Source organism: Primulina eburnea, chromosome 14 (genome assembly GCF_022965805.1).
Source record: "Primulina eburnea isolate SZY01 chromosome 14, ASM2296580v1, whole genome shotgun sequence".
Lineage (NCBI taxonomy): Eukaryota > Viridiplantae > Streptophyta > Magnoliopsida > Lamiales > Gesneriaceae > Primulina > Primulina eburnea.
The window spans coordinates 17959562-17970329 of NC_133114.1; positions in this window are offsets into that span (position 1 = coordinate 17959562).

Genomic DNA, 10768 nt, shown 5'->3' on the forward strand with positions numbered 1-10768 from the left:
AAATTAATTTTCCCATAATTTTATTTAGCTTAAATATTAAAATTTTCATTTATCTTTAATTAATTGTTTTGACGGTGTTTTAATTCCGAAAAATCCCAAACTTTAATATAAAATTCCTAAATTTAAAACTTAGTCTTTTATATTATTTTAGCCCTTATGAACCATGACTCGACCTGTGTGCCATTTTTCAATTTAATTTAGCTATTAAAACCCTAACTTGACCCTTATTGGTTAGCACCGAGCCATCTTTCGATTTTCTCGAGCCACCCACAAACCATGTTGAACCAAACCCTGACCAACACCCTTAGACACCCTACTGGACCTTAGAAACTCACGGCCCTGAACCCTAACCACTGGACCGAGGCTAGCCACTCCAAGCATGCTGCAGCCGAGAAGCTCACACATGCAAGGACTCTCCGTTTTGGTTGCTAGATCTCAGCCGACGCCCCAGCCCCTGAACCAACATGTTTTGCAACATCTTAGGACCATAATGAGATACCCTAGCCCAGCCCATGAGCCCCGGACCGAGCCCCCTTCCCATACACAAGTTGCGCACCCCCTGAACGATTCTGCACGAGAATCTCGAGTATTACAGCCCTCTAACCCGAGTCCTAGCTTGGCTAGGACTCTAATCTTGACTCAACCTAGCCCCTGGCCAGCCTTGATCCCATGCCAAGACCCAAACCAACCTCTTAGCAAGAAAAACCGAACCCAACACCCCATGACAGCAACTATCGATTCTCGCATGGTGCTTATTTCCTTCGACTTTGAGGTTGTTTAGGCGTGTGTGTGTGACTCTAAAACAGGTGTAAACCACTCTTGATCTTAACTTACATCATGGCAGCCCCTTAACCAAATAATATACAAGTTATTTGAATCATAAATCATGTTTTAACATCACATATGCTTGAAAAACGAGATATAATCAAGTGCTCCTTTTTTATTCATGCAAAACGATTTCAAATATTTACTATGGTGTGAAAGACGAGAAAATGAAGAATTATGGCGTGCCTTTGCATTTTAAACGCACGATTAAACGTTGATGATGCGAGGAACTTTGACGTAGGAGACCCTAGGATGATTTTCTTCCAAACCTTGCTTGTTTTCTCCCTTAAAACTATCGTGTGTGCCGTGTCCAGGGTGGGGAGAGTTTATGAATTCTTTTAATGAGAGAGAGGCGTGTACAATGGTAGGGTTTGGGGTGGGATTTGTATATTTTATACTAATTAAATCACTAACAAGGCTTTAGGCCTATTAAGCATAAGTTTAGGCCCATTAGTGCTTGATTAGGATTTAATAAAATATTATCAAAGTTTTTGTTTAAATAAATTTGTAAATTTATTAGCCGGGTTGCCAAAAAATTTGTATTTTTGTTTGAAAATCCATCACCGATAAAAATTACGTCTCGGCGTATAAAATCACCGATAAAAATTACTGTCTCGGCATATAAAATCACCTCAAAACCCCTTATTTTCAAAATATGTAAAAGAATCACCCATATTTTAAATAATTAAAAATAATTATTTAATAAAAACAATTTCTATTTTTCAGCCCTCGGTCTCCGTTCTCGATCGCAACTCGAATAACCTTTAAAATACATTTTAATGCAATCATGTAGAAAAATATATGTTAAAAATGTAAATATGCACAACATAATTAATTAATGCAATTAAAATTATTTAATTAAAATACAAGAGAATTTAATAACTAGTGCATGTGGTTCGCCTGGACTTTTAAATTTTCGGGGCGTTACATAAACCACCCTCGTCAACTATGAATCGAACCCCGTGGACCATGGTTCGACCCTTTTCCTTTTTCCTAGACCTAACTCGAACCTAAGCTAATTCCATTGAACCATCTTTCATTTTTCTCGAACCACACCTGAACCACCTCAAGCCAACCCCTGACCAGACCACTTAAGAACCCTACTGACCAGCACTAACCCATTTAACCAGCCTCTAGCCCATGCCACAAGTTCAAGCATGAGCTGTGGCCGAGACTTGCAAACTAGGACTCCAACTCGGCGAGGACTCTTCACCCGAGCCACCATCCGAGCCCGAACCCTCCTGACCCTCACTGTACCACCCTCAGACCTAGCCTAGACCACCCTAGCCAAGCCCTGACCCTCACGTTGTAACCGATCGCTGCTTGCAATTTATGCGCATTGGAAAATTCCATGCGATCATGGACTCTTCCCTATCGACAAACCAAGGGTCCCAGCCCAACTAGGACCCTCACAGACCCTAAAACGTGACTCACACCGAGCCCCTGGCCAAGCCCTCGGTGCACAACCCTCCTAGCCGAACCAACTTTACCTAAGACTGCTTTTCGTACCAGGTATGGGCAATTGCATGGTTCTTCAGTATATTCAAATATTGATTTAAGATCCGGATATCATCAGTTAAGAGTTAGAAAGGCATATGTGCCTAAGAATGCTTTTCGTACCAGGTTTGGACATTTTGAATTTTTAATTATCCTTTTTAGGTTGACCAAAGCACCTGCGATATTTATGAATTTGATGAACCGTGTGTTTCAAAGGTATATAAATCAATTCTTTGTTATCTTCATTGATGATATTCTTATTTATTCAAAATATAAATTTGAGCATGCCAAGCACTTGAGAGCTGTTTTGCATATTTTGAGAACTGAAAAGTTATACGCTAAATTATCCAAATGCGAGTTTTGGTTGGACAAAGTGGTTTTCCTTGGACATATGATTTCAAGTGCTGGTATATCAGTTGATCCGAGTAAAGTTTAGGCGGTCATCAATTGTTCTAGCCCGACATCAGTTCCTGAGGTGCGTAGTTTTATGGGTTTGAAAGGCTATTATCGCAGATTTATTGAAGGATTCTCACATATTGCGAGGCCAATTACCCAGTTGACACAAAAGAATGCACCATTTATTTGGTCGCAGGCATGTGAGGCTAGTTTTGTTGAACTTAAGCAGAGATTGATTAGTGCTCCAGTTCTGAAAATCCCATCAGGTGTAGGAGGAATTACAGTGCACACTGATGCTTAACATCGAGGACTGGGTTGTGTATTAATGCAGCATGGCCATGTGGTTGCCCATCCTTCACGAAAGTTGAAGCCACATGATTGTTGGAAACGAAATTCCGGCGTTTGACAAAAGATTTACCAACTGAATCCAGCAACTGAATTTGACTAACTGTTCGACGTAACTGAACACGTCATCAGTCAACTGATCGCTACAACTGAAGACTATTCCATCGTCAACTGATCTTTACCAGCTGATCTCTCAGCTGTACACATCATCAGTTGAAAGCGACAACCGACAAATAGTACAACTATCTGCAACTGGTAGTGGCTTGCCGCATTTCAGAATTAACAGTGTACGATTGTCAGAATATATCGACGTGGCAATCAACGGTTAGAATATTCAAATATCTTTAATGTGACCGTTGAGAGGGAAGCCTATAAATAGTCGAAGACAGCAGCTGAAGAACATCCGACTCTCAGTTATCTTATCTTACTTGTTGTTACGCTGCAAAAATATCCACTTACATTCAGAAATCAAGCTCACGCTTATCAGTTATATCAGTAGTATTCTAGACTACGCTCTTGAGCTTATATAGCACTTTGTAATCGATTGATAGATTTTCTAAGTTGTGCTAAGATCAGTTACGATCTGTAAAAGTGTTGTATACTAAGAGTTTCAGTATTGGCAAAGTGATAAGTCCAAACTGAAGTGGGTCAGTACACCTTTTTGTATTTGATCAAAGTCTTTTAGTGAATATCCTCTCTTCGTGATAGAAGGGGTGACGTAGGAGTTATTCAAGTCTCCGAACATCCAGAAACAAATTGTGGTGTTATTACTTTCAGTTATCATTTTCAGTTAGATACTCTATCTTTCAGTCAGTTAGTTTTCCGCAACTGGTTATTCAGTTTAACTGATTGTTATTGACCAACGGGATATATAGATTCAGTTTGTAACACAACTGAAATCATTTTGTCGAAGAATAATTTTAATTGAGCAGTGTTTATTCAAACCCCCCTTCTAAACACTCTTCACCCGATTCACCGATCCTTTCAAGTGGTATCAGAGCGAGTCATATCCTTTCAAAGACTATCATTACTCAAATCGCTCACTATGTCTTCATTCAACAAGATTCCTATGTTCTCCAGAGAAGATTTCGACGATTGGAAGATCAGGATGCAGGCTCATCTAGCTGCACATGATGATGACATGTGGTACGTTATAACTGACGGACCCATGAAGATCTTGAAATCCAACACAGCAGTTGCAATCACAGATGGGGCACCTCACCGTATTGAAAAGCCCAGAGATGAGTGGACTGCTGAAGACAAGAGAAAAGCTAATTTGGATAATGTAGCAAAAGACATATTGTACAAAACACTGGACAAAGTGACGTTCAGTAAAATCAAGATGTGCAAAACAGCCAAAGAGATTTGGGAGAAATTAATCCATCTTTGCGAAGGCAATGAACAAACCAAAGAAAACAAGCTACTGTTGCTGTACAAAAGTTCGATAACATCAGAATGAAAGTTGGAGAAACAATGCATGAATATGATGAAAGAACCAGCTGCATCATCAACGAACTGAATGCACTTGGAAAAGTGTATACCAATAAAGAAGTAGCATTGAAGGTTATCAGAGGTCTTCCCAAAGAATGGGATGTGAAAACCATGGCTATGAGGGAGTCTAAAGATCTGAAAAAAGTTGAACTCCATGACCTGTTCGCTGACTTAAAAGCATATGAATTTGAACTGCAAACTCGAGAAGGAGAACCATCTACCCCAGCAGCAACTACTGCCTTAGCTGCTGTAAGATCAGAACCAACTGGTTCAGTTGAGAAAGCTGCAGATCAATTAAGCAATGACGCCATGTCATTGTTCATCAGGAAATTCGGAAGATTCATGAGGAAGAATCAAGGGAATTTTCAGAAGCAGTACCAAAGAAACAATTCCAGAGAAGAGCCCATGCATGCTACAACTGTGGCAAACCTGGTCATTTTATTGCTGACTGTCCCAAGCCTAAAAAGGATAGTCAAGTTTCAACTGAAAGAAAGAAGAAAGTGTATGAGCATAAGAGGAGATCTAAGGACGATAAGAAGCCTTACAGAAAGAAGCATGAAGTACTCCTAGCTGAGGATAGAAAAGCCAAATGGGCAGAGACTGACAGCGAAGAGTCAGAACCAGAAACCTCTTGCAGCTCTAGTGAAGATGAGGAAGAAGTAAAGTGCTTGATGGCTGATGACACAGAAGTTCAATCAAGCAGCCAACAGGTATTTGACTTTAGCTCAACTGATTTCACAAGAGAGGAACTTATTTCGACTCTTTATGACATGTTTAGTGAGTATCAAAAGCTTGCCTTATCATTTGAAAAGGCCAGAGTAGAGCAAACTGATCCTATTGACAATAAGACAACAACTGATATATCAGTTGAGATGTTGAGTCTAAAAAGGGAGATTGCCGAACTCAATACTGAAAGGAGCAAGGATCAATTAATGATTCAAAAGTTAATGCTTGAAAACACAAAGCAAACTGAGCTCATTCAGGCTTGGAATAAATCATCCGTTGCATTGACTGATATACAGAACTCTCAGAAATCATTTACTGATAAAACTGGCTTAGGGTTCAGTAACCAGGATGAAATACCTTCCAAAGATATTCAACCAAAACTGAATATGGATAAAGGGAAATATATTCACTTTGTCAAATCAGTTATGGTACAAGAACAAGCTGAGCCGAGTAAACTGATTGAACAGCCAACTCACAATATGAGCAAGGGCAAAAGATGTGGTATTGGTTATAGCCCAAGAGTTGTGACTGACTCACGAAGTCAGCCACCAAAATTTTTCAGCAAAAACTATTCAAATGGCTATTCAAACTACTATAACAGCAAGCCAGTTCAGAAAAGATACTGGCTGAACAATCAGTCGAAAAAGGGCAAATCACATGTTGTATCTTCTGCACACCATACACCACACACACACAGACCGGGAAAGAAAATTTGGAATACATCAACTGGACGGTCAGTTAGACTGATCCAAGTTTGGATTCCTAAAGGACTAATCTACTTTGGACCCAAATAGAAAAGGGTACCACAATCTTATCTTGTGTTTGATTGCAGGTAATAGGTACAAGCATTGGATCTATATGGTATTTGGACAGTGGATGTTCACGCCACATGACAGGAGATTCAAATTTATTAACTCAACTGATCAAGTACACTGGACCAAACATCAGTTTTGGAGATAATTCTAAAGGTAAAACTATGGGTAAGGGTAAGCTTATCCATGGTAACTTCACCATTAATGATGTTTTATTAGTTTAGAATCTCAAGTATAATCTGATCAGTATTAGTCAGTTATGCGATAATGGATTCTCAGTTCAGTTTGACAAACATTCTTGTTCAGTCAAAAACTCAACTGAAGAGATCATCCTAACTGGCAAAAGGTGTGGAAACACTTACAAAGTCAGCTGGAATGATCAACCTTATGCACCAGTATGTTTTATTGCCTCAAAATCTTCTAAAAACTGGTTGTGGCATAAGAGATTGAACCACCTAAATTTCAAATCTATTGCATATTTGAGTAACCACGATCTTGTTACTGGATTGCCCAAAATGGATTTTATCAAAGACAAAATTTGCTCAGCATGTCAGTTTGGTAAACAAATCAAATCTTCTTTTAAGAACAAGGGTCGTAAATCTTCCTCCCGATGCTTAGAACTGTTACATATGGATCTATTTGGTCTTATACCAGTCATGAGCTTAGGGGGAATGAAATACACCTTGGTGGTTGTAGACGATTTTTCAAGATTCACTTGGGTTATATTTCTCAAGTCCAAAGACCAAACTGCTGCTCAACTGATTAAGCTTTTCAAAAGATTATTAAATGAAAAATCAGTTGGAATTGATAGAATCAGATCCGATCGAGGAACTGAATTTATCAATCAAATTCTTTCAAATTATTTAGAGAATACCGGAATCAAGCATGAGCTCTCAGCAGCCAGAACTCCTCAGCAAAATGGTGTAGCTGAAAGGAGAAATCGGACCCTCAAAGAGGCTGCTAGAACAATGCTTGCTGATTCCTCTATCTCTAAAAGGTTTTGGGCAGAGGCAGTGAACACTGCATGTTACACTCAAAACAGATCAATGATTAATAAGAATCATATGAAAACACCTTATGAGATCTGGCATGGAAGAAAAAGTGTGGTTTCCTACTTCAAAATATTCGGTTGCAGATGTTTTATACTTGTCAATGGTAAAACCCATTTAAAAGCTATTGACGCTAAATCTGCAGAAGGAATATTTCTTGGTTATTCTTCAGTGAGTAAAGCCTATAGAGTCTTCAACAAAAATACTTTGAATGTTGAGGAATCTATTCATGTTGTGTTTGATGAGTCTACACTAACTTCTAAGCCAACTGATACAGTTGAGCTAGCTGATAGATTTACAGATATAAGCTTGGATGATGATGATGAAGAAGATATCCATCTTAATCAAAACAACCTCCAATCACCTGAACCTGACATATTGGATCAATCAGCTGAATTGGAAGCAAATCTTGACAATCAGTTAGTGGAGCATACAAATGAGAATCAGTTGCCAACTGAATTAGCTCCAACTGAAACTGAAGACATTCAGTTACCTACTGAGGAAATTGCTAATACAAAAGAAACAAATGCTGAACTTAGATGGAAGAAATCACATCCTCCAGAATTGGTGATAGGTAATCCATCTGATCCGGTAAGAACAAGAAATCAAATGTTTAACTTATTTATTCATTCAGCTTTTGTATCTCAACTGGAGCCAAAGAAAACTGATGAAGCTCTTGCTGATCCGAACTGGATAAATGCAATGCAAGAAGAGCTAAATCAGTTTACCCATAACAATGTCTGGAACTTAGTTCCAAGACCACTCTCAAAAACTGTGATAGGTACAAAGTGGGTGTACAGGAACAAGCTAAACGAAGATGGTTCAGTTGTGCGCAACAAAGCAAGGCTAGTAGCACAAGGATATAGACAGGAAGAAGGAATTGATTACGATGAGACATATGCACCAGTTGCAAGACTGGAGGCAATCAGAATATTCCTTGCCTATGCTTCATTCAAAAACTTCAAAGTCTATCAAATGGACGTAAAGAGTGCATTTCTGAGCGGCCAGTTGCAGGAAGAAGTCTACGTTGAACAACCTCCAGGTTCTGTCAATCATCACCTTCCTGATCATGTCTATCATTTGAACAAAGCTTTATACGGTCTTAAACAAGCTCCAAGAGCTTGGTACGAAACCCTTTCAAAATTTCTAACTGATCATGACTTTTCTGTTGGATCAGTTGATAAGACATTGTTCAAATTCTCCAAGAATGATCATATTCTACTTGTTCAAATTTATGTTGATGATATTATTTTGGGTCAACTAACCTCAAATTATGCGAGAAGTTTTCCAAGTTAATGCAGGAGAAATTCGAGATGAGTATGATGGGTGAACTGACATTCTTCCGTGGTCTACAAGTGAAACAACTGGATTCAGGAACTTTTATCAGTCAAACCAAATACACTAAGGAATTACTGAAGAAATTTGGCATAGAATCATGTTCAGCTGCAAGCACCCCTATGAGCTCATCAGCTAAATTAGACACTGATCAAGGGGGAATATCAGTTGAGACGACGCTTTATAGAGGTTTAATAGGTTCATTATTGTACCTAACTGCTAGTCGTCCTGATATTGTGTTTGCTGTATGTATGTGTGCAAGATTTCAAGCTAATCCTAAGCAATCACATTTCTCTGCTGCCAAACGTATCTTGAAATATCTTAAAGGCACGCAAAATGTTGGATTATGGTACTCTAAAGACTCATCTTTCAATTTAGTTGGCTATTCAGATGCAGACTATGCAGGATGCAAGCTTGATCGAAAAAGTACAAGTGGATCATGTCAGTTTCTAGGAGACAGACTGATTTCTTGGTTCAGTAAGAAGCAAACATCCATAGCAACTTCCACAACTGAAGCAGAATATCTTGCTGCTGGAAGCTGCTGTGCCCAAATGCTCTGGATTCAGCAACAACTGAAAGATTATGGTGTTGATGCAAAGGAATCGCCAATATTCTGTGACAACACAAGTACAATTGCTATTACGTATAATCCAGTTCTTCACTCCAGGACTAAGCACATAGATGTCAGACATCACTTCATCAGAGATCATGCTTTAAAGAAGAACATCAGATTAGAATACGTATCAATTGAACAGCAAGCGGCTGACATCTTCACCAAACCACTGGCTGAGACTAAGTTTTCTCATTTTCGCAATATACTTGGATTAATTGATTTGTCCTAATTAATTGTTATTGCTCGTAACTCATATGTCAGCTGTACTGTTTTCTTACTGATTATTTAAAGTGAGTTGTTTATCCATATGAGTTTTAACTGATGTCAGTTAGCGTTTCATTAGTTCACGTGTTTGTATCTCATACAGATCATTGCGTGCAGAAACAAAGAAAAACGACGCTTAATCAAAATAAACATTTTATTTATCCATAAATGTTGGAGAGGACTACATTTTCATAAGTCTCTTCTACACTAGCTATCTACATCCTCATCCAAACAGCTAGAGCTGGGGAAGAGGTCTTGCAGAAGCTGTGCGAAGAGGCGATGCTATTAAGAGTCTCCAGCTCCTTGCGAAGCATCAGCTGATAGAGATGGCCCTCCTTGAAGGCATCCACCTCTGCAGAAATGTTTAAGTGCTTTCGCACTTCTCTCAGCTGGGCCATCCGCCTGAAGGTGGTAACCCTCCCAGAGTTGTACGGGAGCTCCAGCCCCTTTAACTCTTCCCAGTAGGGAAGACTGGCATAGAAGACCTCGTCCTCTATAGCAGCTTTTCGGGCTTTAAGAGAAAGTGGAGAGACGATTGAACTACTTGCTCCTTCCATTTCTTTTTGAATATTGTCTGCTGATACTTGTGACTAACTCCTCCACTCTTATTTATAGGCCAAGTCGAGGAAAATGAAAGGACACTTCCTTAAGTGACGATTACTCTACCAAGCCTCAGGATTTTCTTAATTAATATGGCATATTTTATTGTCATTTTCTTTAATGCATCTATTTAGGGGGAATGGTGGTTTAAGAGGTTAACTGAGAAGACAGTTGTTAGTGAACTCTCAACTGAAAGGACTCAGTTTTACTAACTGATCGTTCAGTTGAATATTCCACTAATCTTCTCATATAAGTTAACTAATTAAATCTATTATATTCCAAATCAAATGACATGACTGTCTGCTAACTCATGATGAATTTCAGTTTATAACGTGGACACATTTTTAACCGCTCAAAATTTTACACACGCTTATAGCACACGTACACACTTTGCTTTTTCAAAATTTCTACGGACTGACACATGTCCAGAATTTGAATACTCACGTACATATGTACCATTACCCGCTTCATTTCAGTTTCACCTTACAATTATCCACAAATTTTTGAGAGCAAGAACCATTCTATTCTTCAATTTCGTTTCAAGAACTCACTCACTTATCAATGGCAACCCAAATTCCCGCTTTTATGCTGAATGCTATGGCTATCAACTTTGGATCCATCTTATCCTTCGGTGATGCTGAAGTCAAGAAGGTATTTCAGAAACTTGAAACTGCTGGACTCAGAACATTTTTGGGACAATCCTCACAGGACATCTATCCCAAAGAACTTCAGGATTTCTACTCCACCGGCATGGTTGATTCTGAGGGCAACATTAATTCTACTTTCAATGGTCAGTTGCTGACCATCTCTGAAGA